Source organism: Sinocyclocheilus grahami, unplaced genomic scaffold (assembly GCF_001515645.1).
Source record: "Sinocyclocheilus grahami isolate Dianchi unplaced genomic scaffold, SAMN03320097.WGS_v1.1 scaffold29.1, whole genome shotgun sequence".
Classification (NCBI taxonomy): Eukaryota; Metazoa; Chordata; class Actinopteri; order Cypriniformes; family Cyprinidae; genus Sinocyclocheilus; species Sinocyclocheilus grahami.
The window spans coordinates 2,692,396-2,710,276 of NW_015505208.1; the positions used below are offsets into that span (position 1 = coordinate 2,692,396).

At 39.3% G+C, this 17,881-nt stretch overlaps 1 protein-coding gene across 1 annotated transcript in view; it reads right to left on the reverse strand.

Annotated features, from left to right (window-relative positions):
- camta1a (calmodulin binding transcription activator 1a) overlaps positions 1-17,881 on the reverse strand; it is a 385,900-nt gene that overhangs the window by 220,624 nt on the left and 147,395 nt on the right. The window lies entirely within an intron of this gene.

The following is a 17,881-nucleotide window of genomic DNA, read 5'->3' on the forward strand; positions in this document are numbered from 1 at the left end:
CCCTCTGTTCCCCCCCCCCCCCCCCCCCCCCTTTTTTTCCCAGTGTTGATCCTGCCATTGTACTGCTGGGTATTTGTCTTTGAGAGGGAAGGCTTTAATTGAAGTGTGTTTGTGCTATGTAGTGCATTGGTCAGGTTGCCTTTGTTTGGCTATCAGAGTGCCAGACAAGCAGCCTACTACCTCTGCCCTCTGTCGGTGCTTTGTGCTGAGATCACAATAAAGAGACAGTGCGACTGTGAAGGTCACACTAAGATAGAGTCAAATAAAGCTAAATCTCTCCTTAACAGCATTTACCTTTCAAATAGCATCAAGGCAGGGTAATGGCCTGCCCGGGGCCATTAACATCACCTCACTTCAGCTCAGAAGTGTACTGTTAGATTTTCAAACAGTTTTCAGTGAAATGGTAAAAAGTTAATTTGTATGGTTTAAAATCTTATTACAATTCCTAATAGCTAATAGTTCCTGTACTTGTTGATCAAAAAAATGTCCAAGACTTTCAGACATTTTTGATGACTGGATAAACTAAACTTACATCATTTAATAGAAGTTGCTCACAAAATTACTAATATGTAGCTCATTAAATATTGTAGAGCTTAGCATAAATATAAAAAAAATAATAATAATCAGAAAGTGCAAGTATGGTATTTTCAAGGTTACAAAAGCTTGTCATTTGGATCAGTGCTCTTAAAAAGCACACCTTGGTACTTTGTACATTCATTATGAATGCATATCAGTACGTGAAAGACGCATTTGAGCAATTTAAGGTATTAATATGCATTCTTTCAAGGGTATATAATGTATTAAATTGTACCTTTGAGGGTCCAGTCTAAGTGGCTAACGCTATAAATTTTTGCTATTAAGTCCACAAATTTCAATGTTAAATTCCCTCATATTTCCAGATTTTCCATGACCATGTAATCCTGTGATACACAAACTATCTATTAGTCTCTAAAATATGTGAATATCAGCATATCAAATCAGTGTAGAGACAGATGGAAAGATAGGTTGATGACCTCTTCCTCTGTGAGTTTGCATTCTCTTTTAGAAGTAATCTCCCCTATTTGTTTACTGACCCCCAGCAGCTATACGATCTTCATTAGACATGCTGCTAAGCTATTAATTGTCACCTGCTTCAATTTTCTCCCTAGTGGAGACTTCAATGGGCCTCACCATGGTGAACAAAGGAGCCATGTTCAGGTGTTAATAAGAAACCATGTCCGACTCGAACAAAGCCACCTCATGTCACAGATATCTGCAGGAGCAGAGATGTAAGGTAAAAACCAGATCTCCTTAGGTTGGCGGAAAGGGGACAAAAAAAGGAATATCTTTCTAATACATCATCTGATCTCATTTACAGATCATTTACCTGCACTGGGTTTCAGCCATGTATTTCATCATAACCAAAGGACATGGTGGTGGCTACACCTGCTCGGATCCAGCAATGCGCACAGGCAATGTTGCAAAAACTTATCATATTCCATTTCTTTCATTTTTCTTTCCGCATTTCTTTTGCCAGGCTAAAAAGGATGACAAATAGTCTAAATAAACCAGATTTGCATTTCCTGAAGGAAATACCTGTGCATGCAAAGTAGCACAAGAATAGTGTTGAAGTTTCAGCTAAGCTTAGGTTTTAGTCTTTAATAAATGGTTATAAGATAATATATGCAAGAAAGAAGGAAGGTTTCTAAATAATCTCCATTTAAATTAAAGTGAAATTTTCAAACATTAGTCTTAATGGGATAATTCAACCAGAAATAATACTTCTGTCATCATTTACTTTCCCGGTTTGTATGACTTTCTTAATTCTGAGTAACACAAAATGAAATATTTTTAAGAACCTTAAGGTTCATATAACATTGGGCCCCTTTGACTTTCATATGGACCAAAACACTGAGCAATTTTTCAAAATATATTCTTTTATGTTCCACAGAAGAAACAAATTCATGACTTGAGGGTGGGTTAATGTTAAGAGAATTTTCATTTTTGGGTGAACTAACCCTTTTAGTTTTAGATAACCCTTTAAAATTACATAAACAAAAAATACATAGGACAACCAAGACTGAAACTATCACCTCATGAAGGTTGGATTAGGGTCTGTGCTTTAGGCAGTGCAGGTGAAATTCTTAGGGTTAGGGGTTTAGAACAAACCCCTAACCAGAATGTTTGAGAAGTAGCCTTGCAAGCACTGTAATAAATAAATCACTGAGTACAAAGATGAATTTAGGAGTGAGCAGCTGCCAAGGTATAATATAATTCATGGCCATGCATCAATGTTACTGGCAACTGCTCCGGCACTATAAGGCAAAACTCACAGTGCCAGGTGCAAGCACATCAATCCCCCTCATCACAGAACAGCACAAAAGAATAAAAGAGAGAGAATTCTCCTTTTATTTACCAGTGATTAAAATAACAGATATTTGCAAACTATTTCAACACATAGAGAAAGAAAGTGACTTCAACTACTCTCTAATCTTGGGCCACAAACCCAAAAGCTCTTATGCCAGGTAATGTTGTAAGCAAAACCCCTTTCAGTATACAAGCCATGTTCCTCAATGTAATAAGGTCCTCAGCTGGTGGCTCACAGGTCTGTTCTGATAGAATTGCCTTTTGCCCCTAATGTTCGTGACTTTAAATGAAGACCAAATAATTTAAATGTGAACATAAAAACTTTGAAAGACATTTAGAAACCAAAGCTGTGAGAGCTGACTAAAATGCTGAACGGTTTAAAATAACTAAAATTGTATTACAATGGTCACTATGGTTACAGACATTACTTACAGGCAAGTTGAGATAAGTGGATTGACTTCAGTTACCTGCCCATGGAGACACCATTCAATCCGATTCTGCTTCCTGTTGTATGTTAAGGAAATCTTGAGAGTCACACCTGTTACTAAATAAATTTGTCCATCCCAAACACTGATTGAACAGTCACAGAAATGTCAACTACAAAATTCATTGTTCAGTTATTAGACAGATGACTAATAAATGTGTTAATAATTGTATACAAATATAAAGCTTGTAAACATCCACTGTGAAAATAAAGCTCTTGCTGAATATCTTCCCTCTAAAATATTCTCCTCATGAAAGTCAGATGCTCAACTCTGAAACAAGATCTGATCAAAATATTTTAGCTTAAGGAAATGTTGAGGGGAAAACAATTATATTAAGGTTTACTCTCAAATGGTTTGTGTACACACCTTGTGTATGCATTATCTGAATTCAGACTAAATTGAAGAAGGAGGTGCAGAAAGTGTTATTGGCTGTTTTTTCTTCATGTTTCTTCCGTGTCTGCCTTTTCAGCAAACCCAATGTTTTGCTGCTGGCAAACTCACTGAATTAGTTATTTAACAGATAGCATTTCTTCTGTTGTCAGCAAAAAAAAAGAAGAAGAAAAAAAGAAAGAAAGAAAAAGGTTCCTGTCTATATAACAGGGAAAACCAATGCAGTGTGAAATCAGAGGTCATTTGGAGACAAACAGCGTAAACAGGAGTGAGCAGGGGTTAGGACTTGTCCTCCTCTTCTCCCAACATTAATTAGCGACTAAACACAACACGACATTGCAAACATCCACTACGGCATTTCTTTGTTTTGGTGGACTTTTTCAGGAGGCAATAAACGTACTTTTCTCTCGTTACCAGCAACGGTTTTGCTGAACTTATTCATAACTGTTTCACTGAATTTTTCATAGAGGTTTAAAACATCATTGATCTTAATCGTGGTGTGTGATGTCTTCCTGATCGTTGTGTCATATTCCCTCCAAGGCCAGTAATAAATGTAGAACCCCAGGAAGAGCGGTAATCCACGTGTTCTGGCTACGGACAAGAGATAAGCTCCCTATCCCCATGGGGAGGAAGAAGGAAAGAACAAGAAAGGAAAAAGCACGCCTCCACACTCATACTCTTATGTCTGCCTCGGTTTCCTGAAAAGACAGGGGCCCAAATGTACAGGAGAGATAATGACATGTCTGAACAGGGGAGGTGGGGGCGATAATAAATAAGAAAAACATCTGCATTTGCCTTATCGGGTGGCACTGCTATTTAAATGGCATGCCCATCATTTTCTGGATCACAGTTGTTATTCACGGCTTAGAGCGGTGGAAATTCTTTGAGCCAAGAGGATCACACCTCAGTCGGAAGGACACAGATAAGGACGAGCCTCCGGCACTTAGACACCTCACCACAATGCTTTAACACGGAGCGACATTCTTGTCGGAAGATGGTGGAATGACAAGCAAGACAAATCTTGCCTCGTTTAATATTCCCCTGACTGACATTTTTACATCTCAAGGTTTACGACAGGGCTCGTACAGGTTTTAAAGAGTTAATTTAAGCACTTTTCCAGTATTTTCAGTGTCGATTCCCTCCAACAACGATGTCTTGTTTGCACAATGAGCACAGTGCCTTTTATGAATTTTATTTTTCTCTACTATATTTTACAATTCTGCTTTTTATTGAAACGACAACTTGGCCTGACGATGTAGACAAGACATGTGGATAGAATTTCTTTGGCCACGAATCTACATCGTTGTTGTGAGTCATGTAGACAGGATGCAATTAACTTTTTGTCATACTTGCTAATGGTGAGTAAATTGAGAATAACTGCAATAAAACACTTACAATTTGACTATGTATTGTGTTGCAGTTATTATGTATATCATATATTTATTTTGCTTAGCACATTTTACTTACATATGCTGCATGGTAAGTGTTCATTTTGGATCCTGCCTGCAGAACTTCGGTGCATGTGACAAGACAAGACAGTTGTGCTCACAATATATACACCAATAATTTTTGGTAAAGCATCAAATTCAAGCATATTTCCATATTTCTTGAAAGATAAGTTAAAATCAACTATCCAAACTCTGTATGAAGCCTGGATTGATGACATTTTGTAAGTCCCTCCCCAGACACAAACCTGCACCGAGAGTCACGCTATCTTCAAAAATCATTAAAAAGTTAATAATTACATTAAGCTTTTAAAGTATGTAAACGCCCAGGGTTTCAAAAGAGAGGCTGAGCATTAAAAAGAAACCCACCGAGATACAGGAGACTGCGTGAAGCTAGCGCTCAGAACCAGGTGTGTAGCTCCCATCTCAGCCGGGAGCGAGCACTGCAGTCCTGCATCCCCTGCCAGCGAGGAGCCCTGCCATCAAAACCCCCCAAAGCGCCACACACCCATCCATCGCTCCACTTGTCTAATTAAACATAGTTAACATTCATCCCAAGGTCTTATGCAGATGAGCAGAGAGGGAGATGTGGTGCATGGCGCATTAAGAAAAACAACATGGTGGTGGGTGTTGGGGCAAATCGAGACTCTGCGAGATATCTTCAATTTGACCTCATTCATCAATTAATTAGAGCTATTAGGAGGTGGTGGGCTGGAACAAGAGCAGAAGTCATTGCTGTGTCACTCCTGGAAGCTGGTAAATGGCTTCTGCCACTCCTCCTGTGCCTCGGAGCTGACATATGTCAGTCAGGCTGTCACTTTTAGTGATGTGGACACACAAATAAACACACACAATGCTTTGACGAAGACGCTCGAGGAATCTTCATCTCCACTGGCTGTTGTCCTAGAGAAACTCCCTGCAGCTCTTATAGAAAAAAAGTGACTCTTGGACACATCAATTGGAGTTTTAATGTGTGTGTCTCACTATTATACAGCAATGTCCTGGACCACCAAGGTGAAACCTGAATGCCTCAACCAGTGGGACTGAATGACAGATTTGTAGACAGCTCAAGTCTGATTAAACTGCAATAATACCACTCGTATTTATTCATTCATTTTCACATTTCACACAATTCACCTATTTGGACCATGCAAGCAAGCCCAAAAAAAGCAAAACACAGAAACTAAAAGCTTGTACCATAATGGGTAAAACATATCCAGGTCACTGCACCCCAAAATAATAAAAAAAATCAATTATATTTTACTGACAGAAAATTAAATACATATATATGTGGCACACTGGTGAGCAGTGCCATGGTTGACTCAGCGTATGGGTAGGGGTTGCTGGTGGGTTTGTGCCAGGGAGACGATGGGGTTCTGGGTTGCTGAGTTATGGCAACTCATGATGGATTCATATTTTTCGACGCAGGCTCTACGGCCAGCCATGTGGAGCAGCATGGCGCTCCCCGGGATCCTGTTTGTAACTGTCTGCACGACAAGGACCCCAGGGAGCAGGCGCTTAAATTCACTCACCTTCACCAGATACCACAGATCTGTTTCCAAGCACAGGCAGGTGGAGTATGGCCCAAGCCCCTAATCTCTTGTCTCAAACACACTCACACACACACGCATATGGACACATTCAGTCCTCTGTGGGCACTATATGTGATCTACACGTCTAAACACCATCTGCCCGAAGACAAAGCTTGCATGGCAGGAACAGCATCTACCTCAAAATGTCCTCATATACCAGAGTATTGTCTTTTTCTGTCTTCCTTTCTCACATCTCCTTTCTCTCTATGTAACTATGTGAATAGATAGTCGCCCAGGTAGCAGTATTTGGGCAGGAATGGGGCCGTAATCCTGGGGTTTTAATGCAGGATTCAGGCAGGGGGCACGTGAAGAGTTGCATCTGTGCCGGAGAGTGACATAAGTGTGTAGTGGAAATGGCCGAGCGAAGCTGAGCTCAGTGGCGTCGAGGAAAACGATGATGAAGTACGACATTAGCGCAGTGATTAACTCCTCTTCTGCTCTTCCTCCTCTCCGTTCGGTCCCATTTCCTCCAGCATGTCAAGCTGTTTTGATGATTCCATGCGAGATTCCCTCGGCTCGTCGTCCATCTGTGTGAGAGAGCTAAACCAGTGTGCGGTCCAATAGAAGGCTCCACAAGATGACTCCTTAGGATCCCCCCATTACAGCATGCAATCCACAAAAAAAGCCTGAAATTTTCATGAGACAGAGTCCCATATGGTGAGCTTGGTTTACTTATAAAAACAATGCTGTTTGTGGAATATTACTACAAAAATGTTGTTACATAAGGTAAAAAGGTTACTGATCTGACTTATGTCTAGCAGCGGATTTCTCAAACACATTCACAAGCACACAGTTACCTTCAGGCGGCCATATTCTATAGATAATATTCCGTTAAAGGGACAGTGGAAAGTCTAAGAATAATCAGGGTGCACTGTAGACTAGAGTTGAGCTATTTTAACACAAATTTCAATTATTAAAATTTATATTTTGTTTCATAAGTAAATAAATACAAATACAAAAAATACTTCTTATTAAAATAATTTAAATGCACACACACATACATACAGATTATTACAATTTCCGTTTCATGCTGACTTGAAGACTCTAAATCTAAATCTATATTGCCCAGCCCTACCACTGACTGGCATTAATAGCTGAGGGATCAGCAAGGTGCATACTTGTTAATCAGAAGAGCAGGTGGCATGTGGCATTTTATCTGGAATTGCTGCCGCAGAGCAACAGTCTGACCTACTCATACAGCGAGCCCTCATGCTGATGCTTGTTGCCACATCACAACTCACAAATCTAGCTTAAACTCGTAGAAACAACAAAAGCTGAAACAGATGAACTTGTGACAGAGTCTCAAAGGCAATGCTATAGAGAGTTCTAGGTTGCAAACATGTCTGGCTCATGTTCAGGACGCATCCTGCACTGCCGCCCGAAGCCTACGGGGAGGTGAGAGTCGTGTCGAACACATTTCTCAGAGTGTGCCTTCTCAGGGACCTCTTTGATATGCAGATTCTCGTGCCCCGTAGACGTTTCGTCACCAGCACCCAGCGCTGCTCGTTAGCATTCTTCATCATTACGGCTAAAAATGCAAAACAAGAATAAATGGTCTCTTTCATTCGCAAAGACAGATGAAAAATTGAATCATTACTAGAATAACTATTGTTTGCCAGGAAAAAAGCCGAAGGACTGCAGGCTGTTATTACAAGAGAATATGGATGAACGAAAACTCACAGCGAGAAAGAACTGATTTCATCAACAGTAATTCACTCTCTCTGTTCAAATCATCCAAGGATGTTTGCTAACACGTATGTGCTGACAGCAAGAGACAGCATTAAGGATGGCAGAAAGCAGAGCATCATGTCAGCTCCAAACAGCCGTCATGACAGCAATTTGGCCTCGCAATAACAACAACCTTTCCTCAGCCATCATGCTCGCCCAAATATACAAGCGTTGGTTCTCATTCCAGTGGCTAATTTCATTAAAATAGTGTCATTCTGCATTTTAATCATTTCTCATAAGGACAGCGGTTTGACTTTACTCAACCAACCACAAGGACACAATGAAAAAGTGATCTCTCATCACTCCGGTCTGCAACATAAGGAGCCACATTACAAGAGAAGCTCCACTTTCCACAGGCAAATAATTACAACACTTTCTCTTCCTGATCGCATCCCAGTGTCTCTCATCTATTATTTAGTTTTTAATTTGGCTATTTGAGTTTTGCTCTCATTTGAGGCCAAGTAAGCCACCTGCTATACGGCTTTTCATCAATTAAAGTAAATCCAACACAAGTCAACAGACACCCTGCTGAGATTGACCATTAAACAGGCTATTGATATAACACACTCTCCTGGTCATTATCCCCCTAATTCATGTGTAATTGCGTATGTCAGGGCTTTGAACTTTTCTTCCCATTTGTGCGAGGAATCAAGGCTCTGCGCACGCCCATATAAAACATGTCCAGCATCACTGTTGAGGCGTCGCTCGCCTCCGATCCTGCGTGTATTATCGATTGTTTTAAAATCTTTGCAGGCGAGATGATTAAAAGTTCCTTTGAGCACATTACAAATAGTCACCGATTCGAGCTTGTGCTTTACCCATTTTCCCTCCTAAAACTATGAAAGACCAGCTGGCCAATCTATCAGAGAAATTCTCTAAGGCCATAATAATATGCAATTGGTGCAAAGCTAAAAGTGAAGACTGCTTTTCACAGGGATCTATTGCTCATTGTATCTCGTGTGTCATGCGAGCTGGAGATCAATACTCATCAATAGTCTATTAATAGCCCGGTCGCCGTTCGGGTTCAGTCTGCAACACAGACTTCTAGTGAATAGAAGGGAGCTCAATAAAACCTGATATTCTCCTCTGTTAACACAGAAAGCCTCTTAATCATCTCCTTTTCCCATTGACTCAGTTCTTTTTTGTAATGGGCCTGCTCAGTGCAACGTTAAGCGATTCTCTGGTGGATAGAGGTGGACGGATCACTCTTTTGGGTGGAGTTGAAATGAGATGCTGTAATATTTAACCGTGACACTCTCAATCCGGTGGACTGACCTAATGTGGTTGCCCCCAGACACTCTCCAGGCATCTAACCTTACCATGTACTGATAGCAGTGAGAACACATCAGATTCAGTCCGTCTGCATTCCAGCTGAGCAGGGATAACTATCTGATGCCTGTGGGATGGTCTCAAAGCGCCTAACCCGACCAAACACTAATGACAATCCATGAAGGACAAATCCAGTGAGCTGATGGTTATCCGGACTAGAGCAGCCCAGTCCTATCACTTTGCTCTGTGTGAGAGATGGCCATCTGGGACATTTACTTTGAGGCAGAAGGTCATTGTGGAGCCCAACAGACAAGCTATGGTTCCTCGTCTTCTTTCTCCGCCACAGTCTGATTGGAGAACGGGGTTTGGTCACGTGATCTCCCCACGGCCCGTTCAGCAGGGACCCGCCCGCTCCGATAGCACGGGGTCGTCACATTCGTCTCTGTCAGAATGCGGCGTGCCATCCATTCATCAGCTCTGCCAGCCACTGCCACCCCTCCGCCCTGAGACTGTGCACATCCAGGCCTCACTGCATTCCAGTCATATGCTGGAGCTGCTCACTGCAACACTGATGTTTTTATTTATTAGGCCTTTCATTACCCTGGAAGTAAAAATCCAAATGCACAACCATTGTCCATATGATAACCCGTTTCCCACTGTGAAAGGAAAAAAATCTGGGATAAAACGCACATGGAATTGCGGTGGCCTATTTTTATTTGTTTATGCAGGGTTAGGTGGGTCTAAATGCCAATTCAGCAGCATTACTCTTTACTCAACCAAAAATTGTGGTCATTACTCATAACCTTCACCCAAAGCAGTGGGTCCTATCTCTCAAATGGACCATTGACACTCTATCTACAATCTCAATTGGGAGTGTCAATGGTCCATTTGAGAGCTAGATGGCAGTAATGCACTTATAAAGTCTGCGATCCGCCGTAAAGCAAGAAGAAGAAGACGCCTCACACGCAGGCTGAAGAAGATGCGAACGCGCTCAGGACAGTTCAGACATTGCCGTGAAAATCAGAGGTAAAAAACTATATAAATACTGTTCAGTTTCTTGCACAGACCGATCGTTTTGTGTCTTTTCACATCATTGTATCGTCACGAGCCGCAGGGTAATTTGGTTTTGTGTGTGTATGTTTTATGACTCTCAAAGCCGTGATTCCCATCCACTGACATTATAGGATTGACATACTGCAACGGTTTGATTTAAAAATCTCAGTTTGTGTTCTACTGAAGAAACAAAGTCACCTACATCTTTGATGCACTGGGGGTAAATTTTTGGGTGAACTATCCCTTTAACTTAAATAATTAAATTATGTATTTGTATAGTGTTTTTCACAATTACATACATACAAATAAATTCTCTCAAATTTTCAGTGGACTCCCTATTGCAGCCCAAAGTGTGAAAACCCTTGGCCTAAAGCATGGATCCTTTTCAATATCTATGTGAATACACGAGTGAGAACCTGACTTCCCATGCAGTTTCTCAAATAAATTGATATGCTTATCATTTCAAACAATGACTGTGAATGCCTTTATCTAGGTGTGACCGGCAGATTCAAAAAGCAATCTGGAGATGTGGTGTGAACCCCTGGTTCAATACTGTCCACACACACACACAAAAAAAAAGTATTATTGATCCCTAGGCTGGTAAATTCAATATGGTCTAAAGAAGTTAAAATTGTGGATCAACAAGCCAAGCAATTCAATAGTGTTCAACTCATGCAGTGGAGAGGATCTGGGCACTGTCTGATTCAATACAACAAACTGAGAAAAGGGGCTAGGAGGGCTGGAGAAACCAACAAATGCAATACTGAGCTGCCTGGGAGGAGATCTAAGAGTCAACAAATTTAATACAACCTCTTTATCCCCCTCATATGTTCTGGCAACTAGATTTAGAGCAAGGAGGTCCCCCAAGTCCCCCGAGGCACCAGAGAGTATTCTAAATAAACCGGAGACTTTATTGCGTGTCTCCCTCAGAAGCTGTGCCAAGTCCTTCTTTAATTATGACAAATCCACGCCATGTGCTTCTCATGTCTGCCAGTAATGGGGAACGCTTAACACACAAAAAGAGCAAAACAACACACAAAACTTTTACATTCTCTGAAGAAAATATAACTGGTGCTTGCCCTTACAAATCTCACTGTCATGAGGCAAGGGTGGTTTTTAGCATGTTGCACTGGGGTTTCTAGGGTGTTCTGGGAGGTTGCTTGGTAGTTGCATAGATGCTTTGAAGCCCAACCTAAAGCCGTAAATTATATTCTTATCCCTAGATATGTCTCAAGTCTCACCTTTAATGAAAGTCAGTGCCATCACACCTCTTCTCAACAAGGCACACATATGAGGTCCATAAGGAAATGCATCTGTGTGGCTTTAAACTGATTATAACAGTAGTTAAATGCAAACGCAATGCAGGGACAATCTGCAAGAGTATAGGTAGAGCGAGCCAGGGCCTCTCGCTTCAGGAAGAGGATTTTCTCTTATCTAACATGAGACATTCATCACTGTGGCCAAATTACAGCATGAATTAAGAAACGATATCGCAGACTGGTGTTCAGCAGAAACAAGATGAATGTGATATACGCCACTCATGAGGATAGAATTAATTTTAAGGAATGTGAAAGCACAGCATCACCATCGCCAATAACAAAGTAACTCATTTGAATATCTGCTGCATTCTCTCAGGACATTAGGATGAGAGAGTTCTCGCTAAAACCAAGGAGCCTCAAATGTGCATAATAAACTTTTTTAATTGCTAGCTTAGTTTCTTAATTTGTGGCCAGTGACATTAAAATTACCCATTAAGTACAAACTAGTAAATACGTTGTTCTGACAGGGCAGGCAGACTGTGTGTGAGGGAAATTTTCTAACTAAAAGTTATGCTTTAAACATAAAAAAGATGGCTCAAAATGGATGCCATGGTTGTAATCCTGCACAAAGCGGCAGCTAATAAAAATCAGCTCAAGGCAGATGAAGCACCCGTAATTCAAATGCATTCATGGCACCCATAAATGAACTCTGCAGAAAAGGCTATTTTTGTCTCTTTTTTCCTTCTTATAACCCCCCTTTTCTGCCTCAGAGTATCAATGCATCTATTTAGGAATGCTGCTAGGAGGCATTGAGTAAAAACTGCTATGTGAACATTCTAAAAAACGGCACCTATCATAAAAAAAAATCTGAAGGCTATGCATGGTGTGCATGTATGTGGCTGATAGGTAAAGCCTACAGTGAGGAAATAAAGCCTCTTTCTACACAATGACACTGTAATCACACGTGCTGTTTGACGTCTCAGTTTAGTTCAGCTCAATCTATAGTCTAAAGTACAGAAGTTTGTATAAAACAAAAAATCATTACAGAACCATTCAGGACCTCACTGCTGATTGGTCAATACACTGTTCTAGAAATGCTTAAAATACACAAGATAATAAAAGCTATGACAAAACAGATGTTCAGTACATATTAGAAAAATATTGTTTACATGACAATGCTAAATAAATAAATAAAAGTTACAAAAAAAAGAATGAAATTGTCTCATTAACATTTATAACTTTTATAATGTAAAAGTCACAATATACCTCGTTTTAAGGTTGCCCCTAAAATCAGTCCACTCCACAGTCATCTTTGTACAGCTGTATTCTATGTAGGCAATAACATTTCAAATCAGCAATAAACTCTGACAGCAAATATATAATAAAGTTGCTTAGCTCAAATCACGCGCAATCTAGAATGAACACCTCCTCCTATCTCCTCCTCAAAATGCATCACAAAGATCAAGATTTTAGATTGATATTATTTTGAATAACACCAATGATTCACCAACGTTCCATCTAATTTCATTTCAAACCAGCAAATCTGAGGAAAGCTGAAATTTAAATCAATATTCCCAATGACCCTTAGAGTACACCTCTACGCAGATTTTCAAGCACCCAAATTGCCTTTTGAATTGATTTCATCAGCTCAACAGTAATGAAACTGACTGTATAGCTGGAATTAAAAAACCTATCAATCAAGCCATCTAGCCATGAGTATCTCAGTCAGTAATTAAACATCTGATAACAGCTCTGATCGATGCTTTCATAAAGTGGCTCCGAAAGACGACGGCAACACCGTCCAACCCTGTACTTAAAAATGACACACTGTGACACCGCCTCGACTCGTGTTTTGTCAAAGGCAGATAATTTGAGTTCACTATGAGCCCCTTGAACCTCAAAGAACATGTTCATTTCCATGACTTTGATTTCATTATGCATCAAAGATAAGTGTCTCTCTCTCTCCATCCCAAAACTCTATTTGTCAATGTCACCAAACAAAGGCAAGGGGCAACTTATTCATGCCAAACATGCCTCCAGTTTCAACTTTTGGTTCCCCCTTTGAGCACTCTTTTTTTTAATTAAAAGAGGTCTCCTTTCTTCTCCTTTAGCGGAAGAGTGCTTCTGATACCTCCCCCTCTCGTTCTGTCTCTGAACACAGTGCCAACTCCCGAGAAGAGTCGGGCATGATAACATATCTTTCAATTACAGTTTTAATGTGACTACCATTCTTATACCATTCAGTGGCATCCCCTTTCAGCAGAGCATACCTGCAAATGGAGGAGTGACACATGGGCCTGCATAGAAACAGCTTCAATTACACCTCACGCTCTGGTGGCGAGCAGGAACTCTCACTGTGTTATCAGCGAGCTGCTGTAGAGTTGTGAGGGTGTGTGTGTGTGTGTGTTTTGGTGGGACGGAGTGCCGAGTGAGAGGGAAGATACCCCCCTCCACAACCCTACCAATGCAAACCTTCTCCACATCCTTCAAAAATAGACAGGAGGGCAGATTGAGGCCTGAGATTAGCAGACATGTGCTCACAGAAGGCCAGAGAGATACAGTATTGAGAATGAATAGCCATGTCATGTTGTCAATGTTGTAACCTTGGCAACAGACGGAATACTATTTTTGTCCCCCACTTGGCCACTAGGGTGGTGGATGTGTGTAGCAAAGGCGGCAGGAGCGTCCTTTCACTACATCAAGGGCCAGAGGCCACAGCTAACAGTGGTCTAAGAAGAAATTATTTACAAAGTGCCATAGGTTGATAATACTGCATTTTAATAAAAGGGTGTTTTTGGTTCTACACGAAAAGGTAGAAATAACAAAATGACACCTGTCAAGGATTTTACTATTTCTACCTTTTCTTTTAGAACCAAAAGGATTGTCAAATCTGGCATAGAAAAACTTTTTCTTCCCAAAACTGTCATAAAGACACAAAGTACTAGGGTGAAATACAGACATCATTAACATATCATCATTACAGCTGTCAAGACCACCCCTTCCTACACCAGTTTAAAAGTATAAAACCTTCATACAATCAGGTACATCAAGGTTTTTTTTATACCATACTACCTTGTATTTTACGAACACAGAGTTAGCACAATAACTAAAGCACTGCCGCAATATCCAAATTTTTGAAAATATAATAAAAAATAATAAATACAAATATATATAAATAGTCAATTTAATTAACTGACTAGATGTGACCCATCCCTAATCAGAAAAAAAAAAATATATATATTTTAAAAAGAAAGCAATTACATCTCATGTAAAACGAAGGAGTTATGAATCCAAAGCGATCAAAATCTCAAGTAGTCAACAAAATATAGTTCATATAATCCATTCCATCCATATGGATGGAAGCAAAATGACTACAGTGACCACCACATTTAAAGAAATGCCCAAATGGAATAAAGTCAAACATAGTATTTTAAAAACAGCCATCTATCAATAAGTTTAATGGAAAAACAATTCATCCAGCTGAAACAAATAAGTACCTAAGTACACATGTTTCTGCCTGTCAGAGTTTTCTCTGTGATGAACTAATGTATAATTCATAGTTTAAAGGGCTCTTGTTCAAGGGCAGAACATATTTGATTCATTTTTGATCAAAACAACTGTACTATTAATTTGGATGTACTGTGATTATTTGCTACTGGTGGAAAGTCAAAGTACTGTATTAAAATCTAATCTTTGCACACCAACCTGGCGAACACTGATGAGCCACGGGCCATTCATCAATGCCATTACTCCACCCCCAACCTTCATCCTTCATCTGATGCTGGCCAGCTCTCCACCCTGAGCCCCCATCTCCTCTTCTCTCAGATGCTACAGCCATTTATTTCCCTTCCTTCTCTCCATTTCTGTCTTTTTTGCTCTCCATCCTCTGTCAGTCTTTCTAATCTTTGTTTCTCTTCTGAAGGGCCTTCTGTGATCTGAAACACACTTTATACTGAATACTGGCCATAAATAGGGATGTGCAAAAAAAATAAAATAAATAAAAAATAGAAGCTCAATGCTACAGTGTATTATATCTTAATAATTTGCATATAAATGCAAATAAAGTAAAAAAAATATATAATACAATCATATGAAATAAACAAAATGTAATGAAATAAATACAACTAACCAATTTCACTAAACTAGTCATAACCTATCTTTAACCATGACATGATAAGCAATAAAAAAAGAGAATAATAATAAAAATCAATAAATAATTCCAAGCTACCAATGAAGAAGTTACAAATCAGAAGAGTTCTACATAGTAAATTGTTATGCTCCATTAAGGTCGTATCAGGGTTGTAAAGTAACAAGAGCAATGTGATCTATGGCAGATACTGAATGCAGATTTAAAGGGGATGTTAGCAACATGCGAGGTATGTGCAATAAACCTGGTGCATTTGCCTAATGTTCATGGCAAAAACAATTAAGCCCAGCCTATCAGAGCTGTTAACTCTTCTTGCGTTCTGTCGTACATATGAGCAAGCATTGCTTCACCAAATGTAAACAAACCTTTATATTTTAATGAACCATGAAGTACACATACATAACAGTGAGAAAAGAGAGGGTGGGAGTAAAGTCATCTTGCATGTTATTTTATGAGCCGGGGTCTCTCAGACCTGCAACCATAGCTAGGCAGTGTGTGGCATAATAAAAAGGTCCATATAGAGGCACAGCACAATCCTATAACTCTATATGAGAGCAGTGACTTTGACGACTTGACATCTGTGGACTTTGATCATTCCCTCACAATTCAGTTAATAAAAAATGACACCTACCCATCAGAATGGTGAAGAGGCTCTCTCGATTCATTTGGGATAAATTATAATCGAGTCTCTGAGATGGGTGCACAAAGACAGTCTATCAATACAAACATCAAGATTACACTTTCACAATAGTAACATAATGCCATGGGATATGTGAATTCATTCAAATGTATAAATAAACAATTAATGATTATTACAATTCTAGTTTGTCTAAATGATTCAATAAACTCTAAAAACTAAAATCAACTATTTAAAAATATTTTTAAAGCTTAACTAGAAAATGGAAAAGTATTCTAAATGTAAAAAATAAACATGGAAAATGCAAAATACATTTTTGTGTGTGAATTTTAATTAATGTGAGAAATTTTCTAATTTGCCTATATCAGCCGATAATAATTAAATATCCAATATTAGCTGATACAGATAAATTTGAAAATTTCAAAGATAACAGATATGATATCAGTATATTGTGTATCCCTACTTATTTTACACAATATTCAATTAAAATTCAACCACAAATGGCATAAAGGCAGAGATCAATCACAGCGCATTTTCTTTTTATGTAATATTAATGGGTGGGTTTCCTGAAATTGTTGATACAGCATTATCAGGTTGGCATGCATCAAATTGATCAGTAAACAGACCGTGGGCAGTAGCGTTATCAGTAGATGCTGACAAGAGTGAGACACTAGGCGCAAATTGAAATTGCGAATTGAAAATATGCCTAATGGAAACGCGTCAATTTCGCAAAAATGCCCATATATCGCAAAAAAGTTTTTACGCTCGCATGAGATGATTTTTCAGGCAATGCGAAAAAGGAATAATTCGCAAAACTGCAACATTTTTTTCACATTTACAGGTCATATGGCATATGTAAAAAGTCATATGATCATTCTTCAATGTACTATAACCTCCAAGAAACACTTCATATATGTGGCGGCTCTCCAGTATAAGGGGCTTTCCCTAATGTTAATGCTTAGATAATTTACACTGCACACGTCTGCGGTGCAGTGTGGCTCTGATACGGCCACTGAAGCTGATTGCAGCCACTAGCAATGCTTGTGATAATTCCAGCCGCGCCACGCACGTTTCTGAAGTGGCTCTCTGTGCTGCTTCTGTAAACAGGGTTTCTGCAGACTTGAACAAGTTAAATTTAAGACTTTTTAAGACCTTTTTAATACCACCTTATATGAAATTTAAGACCTAAACCTGTAATGGAAATACACATTTTATTACATACATATATGTAATATTTAATGTGTATAAATTAAAAAGAAAACAAAATATCAATGCTGTAATAAATGGTATTTATTACTATGATATACAGTGAACTTTTCATGTCAGCAGACAATATTCCATACAAAATATCCCCACAAAATAACTGCATCACTGAGATTTTTGGTGGAGTAAACAATTTATTCTGAAGCAAAATTTTCATCAGTGTTCTATCAGCTTTTACATACTTAAATCTGCATATTTACCTTTACAAAGGCCTATTTTTAACCTTTTTAGATGTATGCATCGTCTTACATGTCAAATTATTACAAC